The sequence below is a fragment of the Aedes albopictus genome, chromosome 1, assembly GCF_035046485.1.
Source record: "Aedes albopictus strain Foshan chromosome 1, AalbF5, whole genome shotgun sequence".
Classification (NCBI taxonomy): Eukaryota; Metazoa; Arthropoda; class Insecta; order Diptera; family Culicidae; genus Aedes; species Aedes albopictus.
In genome coordinates this window covers 43,533,292-43,550,174 of record NC_085136.1, presented here as the reverse complement: position 1 = coordinate 43,550,174, position 16,883 = coordinate 43,533,292, and the positions used below count along the sequence as shown (strand labels likewise).

Here is a 16,883-nt window from a genome sequence, read left to right as displayed (position 1 = left end):
GGAATTCCTTTGGGGCTTTCTCTTCCAATTTCTTCGGAGATTCCTCATGGAATTCGTCCTAGAATTTTTTCGGGGTTTTCTTCTGGAATTCCTTCGGTGAGTCTTCCTAGAATTCCTTCGGGGATTCCTCCTTCCTGAGTTCTCCTGGAATTCTTTCGGGGATTCCTCTTGGAATTCCTTCGGTCCTCTTAGATTTTCCTTAGGAATTTTTCCCGGCATTTATTCAGAGATTCTTTGGGGATTATTTCTTGAATCCTCCTTGAAATTCCCACTGAAATTCCTTCTGGAATTCCTTCGGGGATTTCTCCTGAATTTTCATCGAGGATTCCTCCCAAAACTCCATCGTGGATTCTTCCTGGACTTTTTTCAGGGATTCTTTCTGGACTTTAACGTGGATTCCTCCAGATTGTTTTCCAGAGATTTCTCCGGGAATTCCTTTGAGATTTCCTTCTAGAATTCCTTTTGGGGTTTCACTTCAAATTTCTTCAGAGATTTATCCTGGAATTCCTTCGGGGATTCCTCCTAGAATTCCTCTTGGAATTCATTCGGCAATTCCTCTTAGAAATCCCTCAGGAGTTTTTCCTGGAATTCCTTCAAGGATTCCTCTTGGATATTTTTCGTTGATTCTTAGGGGATTCTTTCTCGAATTCATTTTGAAATTCCCGCTGGAATACTTTCGAGGATTCTTTCTGGGATTCCTGCTAGGATTTCATAGGTTCCTTAAGGGCTTTGTACAGCAGTTCTTACAGGGAATATCCCAGAAGTTTCTTCATGGATTCCTCCAGGAGCTAGTCCAGGAGATTCTTTAGGGCTCCTCCTGGAATTCTTTTGGAGATTATACTCGGAAATCATTCGAGGATTCCTTGTAAATAGTGCAACCATATTATCAAATGTGATAGCTTCTGAAGGTTCTGAGAAAAAAAAAACGAAAACTGTAGCAAAATCTATATTTTTGCCCTTAATTGGATGCAATGGAGTAATGCAACATGCACTAATACAGATACGGGTAATGTCACAATAGGTCTAATTACTGGCCACAGTGATGGACCCGAACAGGAATAAAAAAGGTGTTCATTCAAACTAAGGTTATAAGTACACAGGGTTCAATATTTGACAAATGAACTCAAGAAAAAACATATGTTTGACACTAATGAAAATTCGATCGAGTCAAACAAGATGTTTGAGCATTGGTTTCTTTTTGGTCAAATACTTCATCCTGTGTACTGGCATAATAATAATTCATGTCATCAATGGTTATGAAGAAGCAAATAGTGGACTATAAATTCTACAGCGTAAGGACAACTTCTTCGTTTCGCCAATGTTGACATTACGGTCAAATTTTGGTCACGCCGATTCACGCCGCCGCCGCCGCCGCCGAAAGTTGCCACCGGCGTGACGCCGATGACGCCGCCGCCGCCGCCGACCAAAAATGGCCCTCACGCCGCCGCCGAGCAAAATAAAGTCGGCGCACAGGTCTAGTCACGTATACTTTTGTTAGCTCAACTGGTCGAACCAAGCCATAAGAGTTGTCATGCCGCATCTATCAATAGGAACTTTTCTGGGTAATTACCAACCCCAACACGAGCATCCTACTCATCTTGTTTGGCCACAATCGATCGCATCCATCTGTACAATACAGCAGACTAATCTTATTCCCATCACAGCAGCGATTGTAACCCTTGAACACGTTCTCTATCCAAACCCAACCACCTGACGGCTGCCACCACACACTTGCCCCTACTGCTGAAACCATGATGTGAGCCATCATCCGTCCATAACCGAAAGCGAGCAATCAGTTCTTTCCATTAGCTCCCTACAATAGACACATATAGAAGTGAGGGAGCATAGGCAGTCCATTCATACGGTCATAATTTTCCTTCCCATTTCCGCACAGTTTTCCCAGCTTTATGTTTTGATACCGTCGTTCTATATGTTTGCGACGCTGGCTGGCTGGTTGGTTGACTGGCTGACGTCGCCGTCGCCGCCATCAGCGTTGCCGAGAGTGAGAGCGTCTTTCACTTTCGTTGACCTTGCAGGCGCCGGCGCCGAATGAGCACGTGCTTCCATCAGAGCGTTCGGGCGGCCATCAGAGACCGGGAACGGCCGTCGAATGCAACGCGACGCCCGCCCGACCGGATGGGCAACTGTTGAATCTTCGTTCCCGAACGAAGGATGGCAGGCAGCATCCTGGACTACCACGGGAGGCTGTTATCATCAGTCTGCGTTCAGCCGTCGGTGCGTTCGGTCGCGGAAATTGTCCGGTGCTCTGGAACAGTACTGTAGTGCGGTGCCCCTAGTAAGCTCCCAGGATTATAACCGAACAATAGGATTACTTTGAAGGATACTTCCTGTTGGATGTTGAAATTCACATTTGGCTTTAATACGGATACACGTGCAAAGCATTACAGATCTCGGAAGAAGGCAATTCGAAGCCCATTATTGAATGCTGTGGTGATACATCATCCTGAAGAGGACGTGCTCCGTTGCTGTGTGGGGAATACGTAGAAATGCCAATAGCTCAAGTTCAATCAGACCGTTAAGAGAGAAAAAAAAATCAATTACCATTTTCTCGTATCCATCGACAAGACGCTGCAGCAGTGCATCGATGCTCGGAATGTGTCAGTGAATGTGTGTGTCTATGCGAATGTTAACCTGAAGAAACACAAGAGAGAAAACCAGTGTGGATGAATCCTTCCGGGAACACAACAGTACTTGGAATACCACAATAAAATTGCATCACCGAAGATTGCGGAGAAATAGGTGAGCTATTGCAGCATTAGAATACCTGCTGCGAAGGAATTCAGTGGTCCATGTACATGTCTTCATTGTCACTAGCGTAGGCAGCTTTTTCTTTGCGACCAAACCACGTGGTTTTTTATTTGGTATTTTATTTTTCCTGTCTGTTCCAAAAGCATAAAATCAGTTTTTATTCGACTGACTAAGTTGATTTTTCCTGTTCACAGCATGAAAAATTGTGATGTCCATTTAAAGTCCGTATCTTAAGAAAAACAAAATAACATAGGGAAAGGTCGAGCATTGAGAATAAAAACATTTAGTGCAGTTTAGCCTTCCGTCAGTCGCGCGGTTGGCTACCACCGCACAGTGGTACCACTATAGGCCAAAAATCGAAAAATTGATTTTCTAATTCATGAGTTTGTATATTTTTTATAAATCAATGATGTTCCCAAGAATGCAGAAAAACCATTTTTATGTATTTTTCTGTTGCATATTTTGCTTGAGAGCGTGGGTACTGTTATGCAATTTCACATCCTCAAAATTTGCCGGAAAATTACATGAATTTTGAGTTGTACACCGCGCCTTCGTATAACAAAACCGAGTGGATTTTCAAATGTTTTTCAACGCAGAACATCAGAATACATGTTTATCTTTCAAATCCAAAGCACCAAAAAGTGGAAATGGATGTTTTTGGACTAATGGGGCTGTGAGTAATAGGCACATAATTTACCCATAGAATACATACATAATGAAAATTCATATAACATTTCAAACATGTTCTTAACCACATTTAATCAACCGTCAGCTATCAAATGATCAGATTTGAGTAGGCGAATCAATCTGTGAAGGTTGTAGCTGCATATAAGTTTGCAGGATGTATTGGAAGTTATCCGTTCCTTTTATAAAAATACATTATAAAATAACTACAAACTTATATATATACTTGTCCTTCTGTAACTGCCTAAAATGCGAACAAAATAACTGAAATTTTTACAGGAGATATTTCAATGTTTTTTACAATACTTGAGGAATATTTTATTTTAAAACAAACTTTGTATTTTTTTTTTAATTATGAAAAAATAAAGTTCTGGAGGTATGGCTTGAGGTATGAGTAATTGCATAACAACCATTTTCATTTGGTCTTGTCAAAACTAACCTTTGCAATTGTTCAATTTGATAAGAAATTTTGCATTTACTGCTAACATTGACAAAATTTCCTCAAAATCCATCCAGTACCGTAAACCGGGGTCAAATTGATCATTCGGGTACTACATTGTAATTCCATACTAGGAACTCTGAAGCGTCGTAATGATCTTAAACTTTCTACGTCATCTAACTCGCAGATGTCTAGAGATGATTGTAGACTTTTATTTTCATAGAAAAAAAGTTAGTTTTGCCTCATTTTTTAGGAATTTGCAATGTATTTCTCATTTAGCTGAAATCATTGCTACTAAATCGATTGCTAATTGGACTTCTCGTAAATTCTCTGTTTTAATATTTTTGTGGAGCCTCGGTTGGGAAGTTATGTAGCTAATCTGAACATGAAACAGTTAAAAAAAGTTCATTTCATAACGAAGTAGTCATTTATTGTAATAGAAATCTCTTATTTCAAATGAAATTGCCTACCTTTAAGCGTTTAAGGGGAAATTTTAAAATTTAATTTTGAATTTAAAGTATGAAATTTACTAGTTATAAGATTTTAAACTTTTTATTCGGTTTTAGAAGAGCAAAATTAAGCGGAGAAGGAAATTTTCCTTTCCAGCCGATGCTTAATTGTATACTGATCAATTTCGCCCCAAAGTGGCACTTCCATTTTCTTTTTTTATTTTTGGAGTTATTTAACTTAAAGTTTAAGTTTGTTAAACAAAATTCTAACACATGGTTCCATGGAGATCCACTGGGTACTGGTTTTACAGAAATTCTTTCAGCAATATTTGAATTGCCACTGATGTTATGCGCAAAAGTTGTTTTAACGTGATCAATTTGACCCCGGACTACGGTACCTAAATCTGTAGTGCTGGGAGAAGAAGGAGTAAATATGTTCTTAGATTACTATTTATTAGACACTAGCTGTCCCGGCAAACGTCGTACTGCCTGCCTACTGTGTTTTTTGACGTGCAGCTCCATAGGGACGTTCCCCGCAAGGTCATTTGTATGGGAGCCCCCCGTTCCAGAGACCGGAGAGGTCTCACACCAAGCTAAGAACCTTTCCCGGTCCCAAAAATACCCACACACAAAATTTCACACCGATCGGTTCAGTAGTTTCCGCATCCATAGCGGTCAGACAGACAGACAGACAGACAGACAGACAGACAGACAGACAGACGGAAACTCATTTTTATATATATAGATAATTCTTCATAACCTCTTCCCAAATCTAAATATTTGATCAATTTATTTACGTTAAATCTTAATATTTGAATTGATTTCTTTGATACTATTGCAGGCACTCTGTCGAATATTAAGCAATGTAGAGCGATATTTGTATATATTTCGTTTATTGGGTTAGAGCTATCTTTGATTAAAATTCCACGTACTTCATTACTGGATAGCAGTTGCAAAGCAATTGCTAGAAACAAAAACGACTGCAAATACTTTAATCTTTTTCAAAACGCAGACCCATGAATCGTGAATCGTATGATATATAACGGTGTAAAGCATTGTATTTATGGTTTTAAAATTTCCTTTTACGCACGTAATGTGAAATGATCCCGAATATTTGTTTAAAATTTTGCAATAGAAGAATTAATTGATTCTGTAATTGCACTATTGCTCTATTGTTTAAATTTTTTTACTATTGATAATTTGACACTGTAGTTATACATACTAATTCGATTTGTGATGATTTTTCTGTATTTCAACAATGAAAACTACCTTATTTCTGAGGAAAAGTCTCTAGTTTCATATATTGTTTTATTACAGCAGAAATAAAACCTGCTAATAAAATTACAATTTTAATGCTAATACTGATACTATTCACAAGAATCTATTATGATACTGTCATGTGATACATGTTTTAACTTGTTATACTTAGCAGAAACTGATATAATTCGACCCACTCTTCATAATAGTTAAAATTATTTGATTACTGATTTCTATGCAAAATAAAGCTTTTATAATGATAATTTCATTATCATAAATAAAAATGTCCAAAGTTAATATTTTTCAAGTGATTAACATGAAAACGTAGTGGAATATCCTTTTTTGGTTATAACATGCTATTTCTGGTCATTAAAAATGATTCTTCCCTTCAAAAATCGAAGAAAATGATTTATGACCGCTTCCCTGAACAAACGGAACCACTGTACACCGCTAGTACCACGCTAATGCAGAGTACAAAAAGCGAGTTTTTTTTTAAGTATTGTACAAAATACAGATTAATGAGAAAATTCAGAGAAACTTTTACTTTAATTTTGCATACCTTTCCGCTTTTTTCTTAAGAATACTTGAAAGTTGCATAATCCTAGCTAATTTAAGTACATGTTCACAAGGTCAGGTCAGGTACAAGGTCCAGTTTACCTAAAATTCTATGTCACATATTTCTCTTCTAGCAGAAACAAAATAATATGAATACATAGATTCAGGAAAGGAAAAATTCGGGTGATTTTATTGATGATAAAGTCTACCCAACTATTATGATACTACTGAACATCTCCAGCTAACGTGGCTGATCACCAAATCAGACAAAATCTTTACAGATCATTTATTGAAAGTTTATCTTTTTGCAGATCTCTCGTTTAAATTTTTCAAAAGCTGCCTCCTTTTTTTGAGGCTGTCTGTCATCCTTGTAGAAATTCCAGCTACTTTCTTGTAGTGAAATTTAAGACGTATTTTTTTCTTTGGCCGCAGGAATTTGTCTTGTCTCTCTCCAAACTAGTATTTTTATTATTAATTGAAGTGCATTGCATTCTTTGTTTGCCTTGCATAAATGCGTATTTTGTGTGGCAAGCACAATGATACACTATGCTGTTACTGTATTGTTGTTATTTTTTATGTATTTTGCCAAAAAAAAACGCATATAAAAGAACCACGTGGTCACCCCGGGGAGGGGGGGAGGTGTCAGCCTGAAACCACGCAAGACCACGGTGGGGGAGGGGGGGTCTAAAATCTAGGAAAAAATGACCACGTGGTTTATGAACAGCCCCTTATTTAGAAGACGCCGGTTTTGAAACTCAAACTGATGCATTTTCCATGGAAAATGGGCCGATAAATCGAATGGTGGTGGTTTCATCCTGTGCAGACCTCGGGAAGGGATTCATTTTTCCCGCTTTATCCCTAAATCAGCCGGTTTCAAAACTTTCACAACTCTACAAGCCACTGATTTTTTTTTGTACACAAATTGGCGAATATGATATTGTTATATTTACAGAATAGACTAATGAAGAGTTCATGCAGTGCTGAGCGATATAAAGTACCCATTTGACTGTTTGTCAATTGAGCAAATATTTGTCATTTTTTGTCAAATATATTTGACGAATAATGTAATGACCAAATAAGTTTGGCCAAATAAGTAAGGGAAAATATTTAGCCGCTATTTGCCATACATAGACAAATAATCGCCTACTGGTCGTTAGCCAAACATTTTTGCCCATGACATTTGGACAGTTGGAGCTAGAGCGAAGGTATTTTTTTGTTCATCGTAATAAAAACTATAATCACAAAGCCAACATTTACAGCCATCTGCATCCTGTGGACCATCATGGATTAAAGTTTTGCTGGCTTGAACTGTGTTTAACCTGGCGGATGAATGTTTGGCGCTGAAGACGTTCGGCATTTCTGATTCTTCCACCGACGCGGATCAATCCGAACTCGTCGACATTGGCCTCCATTGGCTTTGACGAACAGGAAAACTTACACATTGTACCAAATGATCAATGATTCGAACAGAGGAATGGTCTCGTCGGAGAGTGGATGAGAGCACATAACATAAGTGGAACTCTGGCTCAAAAAGTTGATGCCTTTCCGAGTTCGTACGCTGGTATACAGGGCATCGAAATGTCAAATGCATTATAACATTATTGCTATACCATTTTTCAACATGTATACCATTTTTCGTTGCTGTGAAGTGAAACAAAGACCTCATAGATCTAGACTAGCAGCACGTGGAAATCTAAAATAAGACATAAATTGTAATAAAACTTTGTAAACTCAAGTCAAAAATACGTTTTATAGCTTTAAATATAAAAGGAGATCAATGTGTGAAACGTGGATGTGTTATTTCGAAGATTTCAATGAATTTATGACAAAATGAAAAAGTGGATATCCAGCAGCTAGTTTTGCGCATATCTCTGATGCCAATCTTCGTTCCTGTATTCTTTACCAAAACTGGAATACTGATTGGATCAGATGTTTTTTGTTTACCAAAATAAATGACAGTTCGACGCCTTTTATGAGAGATATAACAGTTTCGCGTGCTGGAAAAGGATACAACTTTTTCCTTCGCTCTGACTATGAAGTTCCACTTATGTTATGTGATTTGACGTTAGTCTCTCATGTAATCACCTCTTTCATGTGTGCGCATTATTTAACACCCAGTGTGATTTTATTTTGAAAGTTAACATTACAAGGGAACACCATGTGAATCACTCGAAATACATTGGATATTTATAATTATCAAAGTGTATATGATAGAATAAACCTCCAGCAAGCTTTAGCACAAGTAGATGTCTTTTGACTTTCAAGATTTCATTAACAATTCTCACCAGAAAATCATACGGAAGTGCTCCTATGAATAGCTTCAAAAAGCGAGAGCAATTCTTCAGATTCGCGTTAAAAAATAGGTCAAACATTCCTCTACAGAACGACTGAATTCCTAATGGCATTAGTTTTTTTCCCAAAAGTATAAAAAATGCCGCTCCTATGATGGCAGGAAGTTTTTCTATTAACTCATTCAGAAATTCCGCTAGAAATACCGTTGAAAAAGCAATAATTTTGACATATCCTTCAATAACAAATTTAAGAATTGTTTCAAAAAGTTTAGTTAGAAACATTATTTGAAACTAGGCCCTTAACTTATCCAGATATTTCGGCAAACAATCCTAAAATGGTATCACAAGGAACTACTACAGAAATTTTCGTCAAAGTTCGCGCTATTTGTGCATTTTATTTTCTTTATTTACAATTTACTAGGTATAATAAATATTTCAAAATAATTCATGCAATAAAATACAGCCGCTTAAAATTAAATTTTAAATTTAAAAAACGTTCGTGCAAACCAGAAAATTTAAAAAAAATCATTGATATCCCAATCATATTCATTAATACCACCAGAATTCCAGAATTGTCCAGCTCACATTTTTTTTTATCTGATAATGCCAGATTTTCAAGGTTTCCTAGTTTTTTCAGGCAGTAGATACCCTGCAAATCTACACGATTCCTCGATAATATTCGAACAGGATTTCTCGACAAATTGCGCTGTGAAATATTCTTCAGAAAATCAATGAATTTATTCCTGGTAAAATTCCGTGTAGAATTTTCAATGTAATTCATATACATTTCTAGTGAAAATAACGAGGAAAAATTGTGAAGACGTTGATGATTAACCTGGGCTTGTTAGGAGAATATCTGTAAGTAAAAAGAAAATCGTGTTAAGTACTGTTCCTTTGAATTCCGCTAAGAATTTGCATCCTTTGACCGATACGTATTTCGACCTCAACTGTAAGGTCGTCTTCAGTGTCTTGTACTTGACTCGACTGACTGAGTCGAGTCAAGTACAAGACATTGAAGATGACCTTACAGCTGAGGTCGACATACGTATCGGTCAAAGGATGCAAATTCTTAGTGGAATTCAAAGGAACAGTACTTAACACGATTTTCTTTTAACTTATTTGAAGACGAATTTTTTCGCAAATCATTCAGAACATTGTTCCACTAAAATTCTTATGTTCTGCAATATTTTGATACGTTTTCTGGTTTTTTTTTCTTTTTTTTTTCAAATCATAGTTCAATTATAATTTCAAATCATAATTTTACCAAATTGTGATTTATAGTAAGGGGATTCCCTAAACAAATTAAATAACTGCGTAACTGATATTCTGGTCGTTGAATTGTGCCATGCAATATGTTTCATGGAATTGTGAACGGAATAATCAAAGATTGATCAAAGCTGACCACGACGGTCAATCAGGATAATATTTCAACGGTTTACGCTGTTTAGACAATCTCACTAATATATTTGTGCCAAAATTTAGGATTTAATTGTTGACTTCAGCATCCGGATAATACAAATCTGTCATCCCCATCTGGACAATCTCTATCAAAAAGGAAATCACTCGTAACACAGAAACCAATGCTCATTATCAAATATTTGCATTTTGAAATTTCTGTGTGAGAATGTGAAGGAGAATATTGTAGTATGGTATTATAATGAAGTTGTGTTAGAATCTGGACTGAATTAAGTGCTAAATCTAGGTTTGGGTTTACATTTTGCAGGCGTTACACATCATTTAAAAAATCCCGATCATAAATCAAATTCCCGACTTATTCCCGCATTTTTCCCAATGAATTTAAATTCCCGACTTTTTCCTGCATTTCCCGAATTTCCCGAGTCTGTGGCCACCCTGTTTAAATTATCTTATGACAACTAAAATGCCGTGTCATTAATTGGCTCGGTAGCTTAGTTGGAAAAGCATTTGTCTAGCGAATAAGGGTCGAGAGTTTAAATCTCACCTGAGCTGTGGATTTTTTCGAAATTTCACTAATAATGAATTCATCTTTTTTATGTATATATATGTTGAGTTCATTAAAATATCATAAATTGAAAATATGTTCCGATAATTTTCGAAACTGTGCATGTGTGAGTAAGCAACGAACCGCCAGCAGCAGAACGGCCGAGCCAGTTTGGAGGATTTTGAGGAATACTTGAAAGAATTCCGGTAGGAATCCTTGGGAAGATTCCCAAAGCAATTCTTGAAGATTTGCCGAAAGAATTCTAGAAGGACTTCAGGAAAGAAATCTGGAACAAACATTTAGGAGAATTCCGGTTAGAGCATATGGAAAATCTTGGTACAATGTCGTAAAAAGCATTGGAAAAACTCTAGGGGAAAATCATGAAAAAAGTTCATCAGAAATCTGTAGAAGATTTTCGGTAAATGCCTCTGAAAATATTCTAGGATTATTAATATGAAAAACTCTGGGAGAAGTTCTTTGAATAATTCCGGAAGATGATCCTAAAAGAATTCCGAATGGTAGGAATCTATGGGAGAATTTTAAAAAGAAATCTACGGAAAATTATTGTGAAGAACTTTTTGAGAAATTCCAAAAGCACAAATGTTATAATTCCGGATTAATTTTGACACATAAATCCGGGATGAATCTTTACGAGATTTCTAGGATAAATGCTTGAAAAAGTTCTAGAAGAAATGTTTACAAGAGAGTTCCAAAGATAACCCACAGAAGAATTCCGGAAGCATTTTCTGTGATAATTTCAAAGTGAGTCACTGGATGTATTTTTAGAGAAATTTTTAAAGAATTCCGCAAAAATCCTTAGAAGAATGTTAGGGGGAGCTAAATCCTGAAAACCTCTGAACATTTATAGAAAAATGTTTAGAATATTTCTGAGAGAATCTCTTGAAGAATTTTGGGAAAAAATCTTGTAGATTTAAATAGAGATAACTGCCTAAAAATATTGGGAAAATGAAAAAAGAAAAGGAAAAAAAATCAATCCAGAGTCTCTGTGGGTAATTCGGAAGGTATCACTAGAGGAATTCTTTTAGAAATCACGGAACGAATTTGCGATGGTATACATAGAAAAAAATCTGGGAAAATACCTACAAAAATCGGGAAGCAAACTTTGAAAATATTGTAAAAAAAATCCTTAGCTAGAATCCGGAAGAAATACCCGAAGAATGCGGGGAATTAACTGAATGAATTCACTGATATAATTCCAAGAATCCACAATGGGAAAATTGCGAAAAGCGTCCTAGAGAGCATGGCGAGAGAAATCCATGAAAGAATTCCGGGAAAAATCAGAGAAAAAAAACAAGGAAAACAAATGCCTGAAAGAATAGTAAAAGGGAACTCAAGAATAATTATTGAAAAAAAAACTTGGAAATATTCCGCGAAGAATTGTGAATGAATCTATGTAAAAATCAGGGAATAATTTATAGAAACAAAAACACCGGAAGGCTTCATTTTTTTTATGGAAAATTCCTGGAGAAAACTCTGGAAGAATACAATGGAATATTTGAGAGAAGAAACTCGACAGGAAATTCTCTAAGAATACCGGGAGAAGTTCTTAGAAATATCCCGAGAAGAATCTTAGAACATTTTCCAAGTAAGGCTTTTTGAGAAATTGTCATGTAAAAGTCGTACAGTGTTCTTGAAAGACTTCTCGGATTTAAAATCGCTGGGTTAATTCCCTGTTTAATATTGAATCCGAAATAAATCTCTAGAAAAAAGGGGTATATTCCAGGAGAATTTCGAGTTAGAATCTTTACAAGAACTTCGAGCAGAAATCCTTGGAAGAAACCTTGGTAAACTTGGAAAACCTTCGAGAGGAATTCTTGGAAGAACTTGAGCTGAAATCTGTACAAGAATACCGGGTAAATCTTTAATTAATAACTCTTTATTATGGGGATTTTCTGCCGGAGGCAGGTTCATCCCCAAGGGGGTAAATCATTGAGAAAATTCCAAAATAAATATCGGGAACCTTTTCGGAAGATGAGAGATGCTATGAAAGTTCTTTCGAATATTTTTGAAAAAAAAAATACAGGAAGCATTCCGAGAGCATTCTCTGGAATAACTTCAGCAAGAACCCTTGAAGCCATCTCCGGAAGAAGCCCCTAAAATTTCGGAGAGAATTCTGTAAGCAATTCCGGAATAAATTCGTGGAATTAGGTACGAAAGCAAACCCTAGAAGAGCTTCAAAAACATCTCTGAAAGAATTGAGGGAAAATAGTTGTGGAAGAGTTTTGGCAGAATCTATGTTTAAAAATTCAAGATAAAATTTGAGAAAAAATCCGGAAGGAACCCTTTTGAGGATTCCAGGAGAAAACCTGGGAAGAATTTCGTTAGAAATTTTTGAAAGAATTCTGAAAGGTATCTTATTAGGATTATTGGAAGATGGAACTATAATAGTTTCAGCAAGATTTCGTGTAAGAATTCCGGTACAAGTTCCCGGTTGAGTTGTGGGAGGAACTCTGAGAAAAATTCCGTAAATTCCATGTAATACTTCCGTTAGGAATTGCCTTATGAATTTTGGGAGATTTTCAGATATTCATCTGGAATAATTCTGGGAAGAATTAATGGACGACGGAAGAAAATTGTTAAAAAAAATACCAGCTGCAATGCTTGGAGAAAGTTTCCTGGGGAAGTCCAGGGAGCAATTCTGAGGAGGAGAATTTCAGTAGAAGTCCCTGGAATAGTTTCAAGAAGAATCAATGAGAAATTTTCTAGTGGAGACTCCAGGAGAGCTTAGGAACAAAGCCAAGCCAATAAAGTAGAAAAGAGAAATTTGTGGAAAAATATGCCAGATATCAGACGAAGATTTCAGTGAGGTGTCTGAGTTCCGGAAGATGTCCCTAGGGAATTTCCAGGGAGAAATAATTGTAAAAAAAACCGGGATGTAGCTATTTAAAATTCCATGATAAATCTCTGGAAGAATTCCGGGGGACTTCTCTGGAAGATATTTAGAAGAAGTCTTTGGAAGAATTTGGAAAGGAATCTCTTAAAAAATTCCGAAGGGAATTCCTGAAAGAATTCAGGAAAAAATCATTAGAAATATTCTGAAAGATGCTACTGAAATAATTCCGGAAAGAATTCCAGGAATAATTTTGGTCGGAATCCCTGTAAGTTTTGTATTTATTTTTTCATTAATTTATGCATTTCTTCTTTTCATTATTTATTAATCTATTTATTCAATTTATTCATATATTTTTTTCCCTTATATATTTTTCTGTTCACTTATTGATTGATTGATTTGTTTATTTTTGTATGTATTTAATTTCAAATTAATTTATTTAATCATTTAATTTTTTGATGATTCATTTATTTTATCATTCTTATATTTATTAATTTATTTATTAATTCATTTGTATATTTATTGATTTATTTATTTTTTATTAATTAATTGATTTACTGATTTATAAATTTATTTATATAAAGGAAAATTTCTGGAAAAGATTGCCAGATATCAGAAGAATATTTCTGGGAGATGTCTGAATTCCGGAAGATGTCTCTAGGGAATTTCCGGGGAGAAATATTTGAAAAAATCGGGGTGTAGTGTTTTTTTTTTTAAATTCAATAATAAATCTTTGGGTAAGATTATGAGCTGGAGAGCGATTCTCGTAGAATTTTCAAATAGTCTTTAATGAATTGCAATATTTTTGTCAACTTTGAAAATGACCTTGCGTTTGATTAATTATGAATTATTTACAAGGAAAAAAGTTACCAAACGATCTATCCCATCGATCTCGGATAAATGGAGTTAGTGGATAGTCTAAAATGCCATGAGTTTTTTTACTAATCGATAAAATAATCGAACCAAATAATCGATTATCAGATTAATCGAGCAAGGCAGTTATCGATTAAAATTTAATCGATTAGTGGAACGATTAATCGATTAGTTGGGATAATCGATTAATTTGCGACATTCCTAGATACGCCCGTATGATACTAAGCGCGAGAAACGCTTGGTTACACTAGCCGCACGATCACGAAGCCACACAAATTTTGTTCTAATTATACCACAAATCGGCAAATTTTACAATTTTTAATAATGTTATTCAAAAGCTCAGAAAAAAATCAAAGATACTTTATATCAGAATCAGATTTTGATTTGTCTTTATAGAGACTTTCAGCCCTTGGCTGGTTCGTCTCTTATCAGAATTAAAGAGAGCGATAGCAATAAAGACCCCTTTAAGCCGTAAACATCCAAATGTCAATTTCAGCCAGATAAGCTCGTGCAAGCACCCAGTGACTAACAAGCACCCCAATTAATGAGCATCCCACGTTCTCTACCGAACATCTAATGAGCGACTGCCAGCTGAGTGAAGAACTGGCTGCGAATGTGATGCGAATGTTGAAATAATCATTGACAATGTGTGTAAGCCAGTACCTCTTGGACATTCGAACAGGGAAAAGCATTGAATCTGATTTGTGAATTGAAATGCAATTTGGAATAGGGATGAAGTGTAGCAACCTTAGTAGGAGGGGTAAGGCAATCATCTTAAAAGTACAAAGACCCGGCTGAGAATGACTGAGTTTGGTAATTGGAACGTTTTTTTTTTAATAAATTCAACAATTTTGAATAACGAACTAAATCAACTGCCCCTATTCGCATAACAGTCCCATGTTTGCAGGATTTCTTATTCACAAGGGACTGTTGTTCGAATGGGAGCAGTCAAGTACTTGCTTAAAGATTAAAATTACCTGGAAAATAACGAACCAGTCATTTTATTCCGATGTAATCGGTTAACTACGTGATGTATCGAACCCATTATGGCAGCGATCCATAGCAATTAAAATCAGAATAATATTTAAATGGGACGTTAATTGCACTTACGATCCATCGAAACCCTATTACTCAGAATAATGAAAACAGAATGGGATTGTTCAACCCCAACCAATTGTTTCGCTGGTAGGGGGGTGGGGGTAAGACGGACCACTGACTAGTTCTGTCACTTAAGAGCTGAAATTTGGCTTTCTTTTACGATTAACTCTATCGTCTTATCAGTTGATGATTATTGAACCACTCCATGAGAGAATACATATGTCAAAAGCGCAAAAAATAAACGATCATTTACTTGGCTCCACGCTTTTGTGATGGGTGTAGAGTCCTAATAAATAATCGAGCCGCACTCGCGACGGCCAGATCCGGCCGTTCGTTCTCAATCCGAAATCAATCCTCCGTCCGGATAACTACGTACTTGTACTATCCTACACTCCGCGTATGACTCTGTTCCAAAGTCCACTCTAAACTAAAAACTACCTTCCTACTTTTTGATCACGCTAATCTAAATCCATTCGTACACGCCTAATACGAACTCAGCATATACAGTCGACCCTCCATGAGTCGATGTTCCTTGACTCGATATCGACTCATGGAGGTAAATTTTTCTATACTGAAACAATATTTCTGGGTTACTATGATGGTCCCTCCAAAATGCCTCCAAAAGGATTTCTGTTCCACTACTCGATATTTCCATGTGTCGATGGTCCCTTCAATATCGACTCATGGAGGTTTTACTGTAAATTATACCGTCTACCCCCGTTGGTTTGACCTCATCTAATCTGAACACATATTAATTTGACCCCCTCTAATCTGCACATCATTCAAACTAGAAATGGTTCAAACGTCATTCTGCTCATGGAACGGGGTGAAATGGAACGCAAAATCAAAACAAAACAGCAAAAAGTGTTACCCTCAGTGTGTTTTTCGATGCCAACAGGGTTACTACACTCAGGAAAATTGCCTCATACTTAATGGCAAATATCCATGTGCCAAACCACATCCAAAGTATATGCAACCAATACCCGATTACGCAGGCAAATTAGCACATGAATAGTATGTGCTCTAAATTGTATGAGTCGCTGCTGTATGGTGCCTCATCAAAAGTATGAGTCGCACTAATGGAAAACATTTGTTTACCCCCATTGCAAAAATCCATGTCCCGGACACATAGAAGGAATGAAGATTTTTTTCCCAGTGTAGAAGTTCAAATTAAAAAATGAACCCCGTTGGTTTGCATGAGGTGTCGTTCAAACCAACGGGGGTAGACGGTAGTTGGAACCCTACACCCCTAATCTTCTTTAAATAAAGAAAACATGCAAAAGCAGCATTCTATGTGTATGGTTTTCGCGATCTGAATCACATAGACTCAGTGTACTCTACATATGAGTTGAAGAATTTATCTTTTAATTTATGAAAACAGCCATACCAACCTTCGACCCTTCCGATCATTCCACATTTTCCCATCTTGCTTTTCAAAGAGCATATTGACGGTTTCCCCCCTTATCGAACGCGACGATTTGAATTCGTCGCGGATGAAACCGTCGCCAGAGTCGTCGCAGCCAATCAGCAGGCGGGAGTCAGACGTTTCTCCAATCTCACTAACGCAAACAGCAGTAGAGGTGGTGCTTGATTCATTGCAATGATTCAGAAATGCTGACTGGAAGTTGGCAGCGCGTTTTGTTATGAAGCAACATAT

The 16,883-nt window shown here is 36.6% G+C and overlaps 1 protein-coding gene across 2 annotated transcripts in view; it reads left to right on the top strand.

The window, feature by feature from the left end:
- The first annotated feature begins 2,232 nt into the window (after positions 1–2,232).
- The window catches only part of LOC115256380 (octopamine receptor 2), a 242,856-nt gene continuing 228,205 nt past the window's right edge, over positions 2,233–16,883 (top strand). For both annotated transcript variants that reach the window (XR_003892593.2, XM_029854770.2), the window contains exon 1: positions 2,233–2,760. The gene's annotated coding sequence lies outside the window, so the exon portion shown is untranslated. The remainder of the gene's footprint in view (positions 2,761–16,883) is intronic.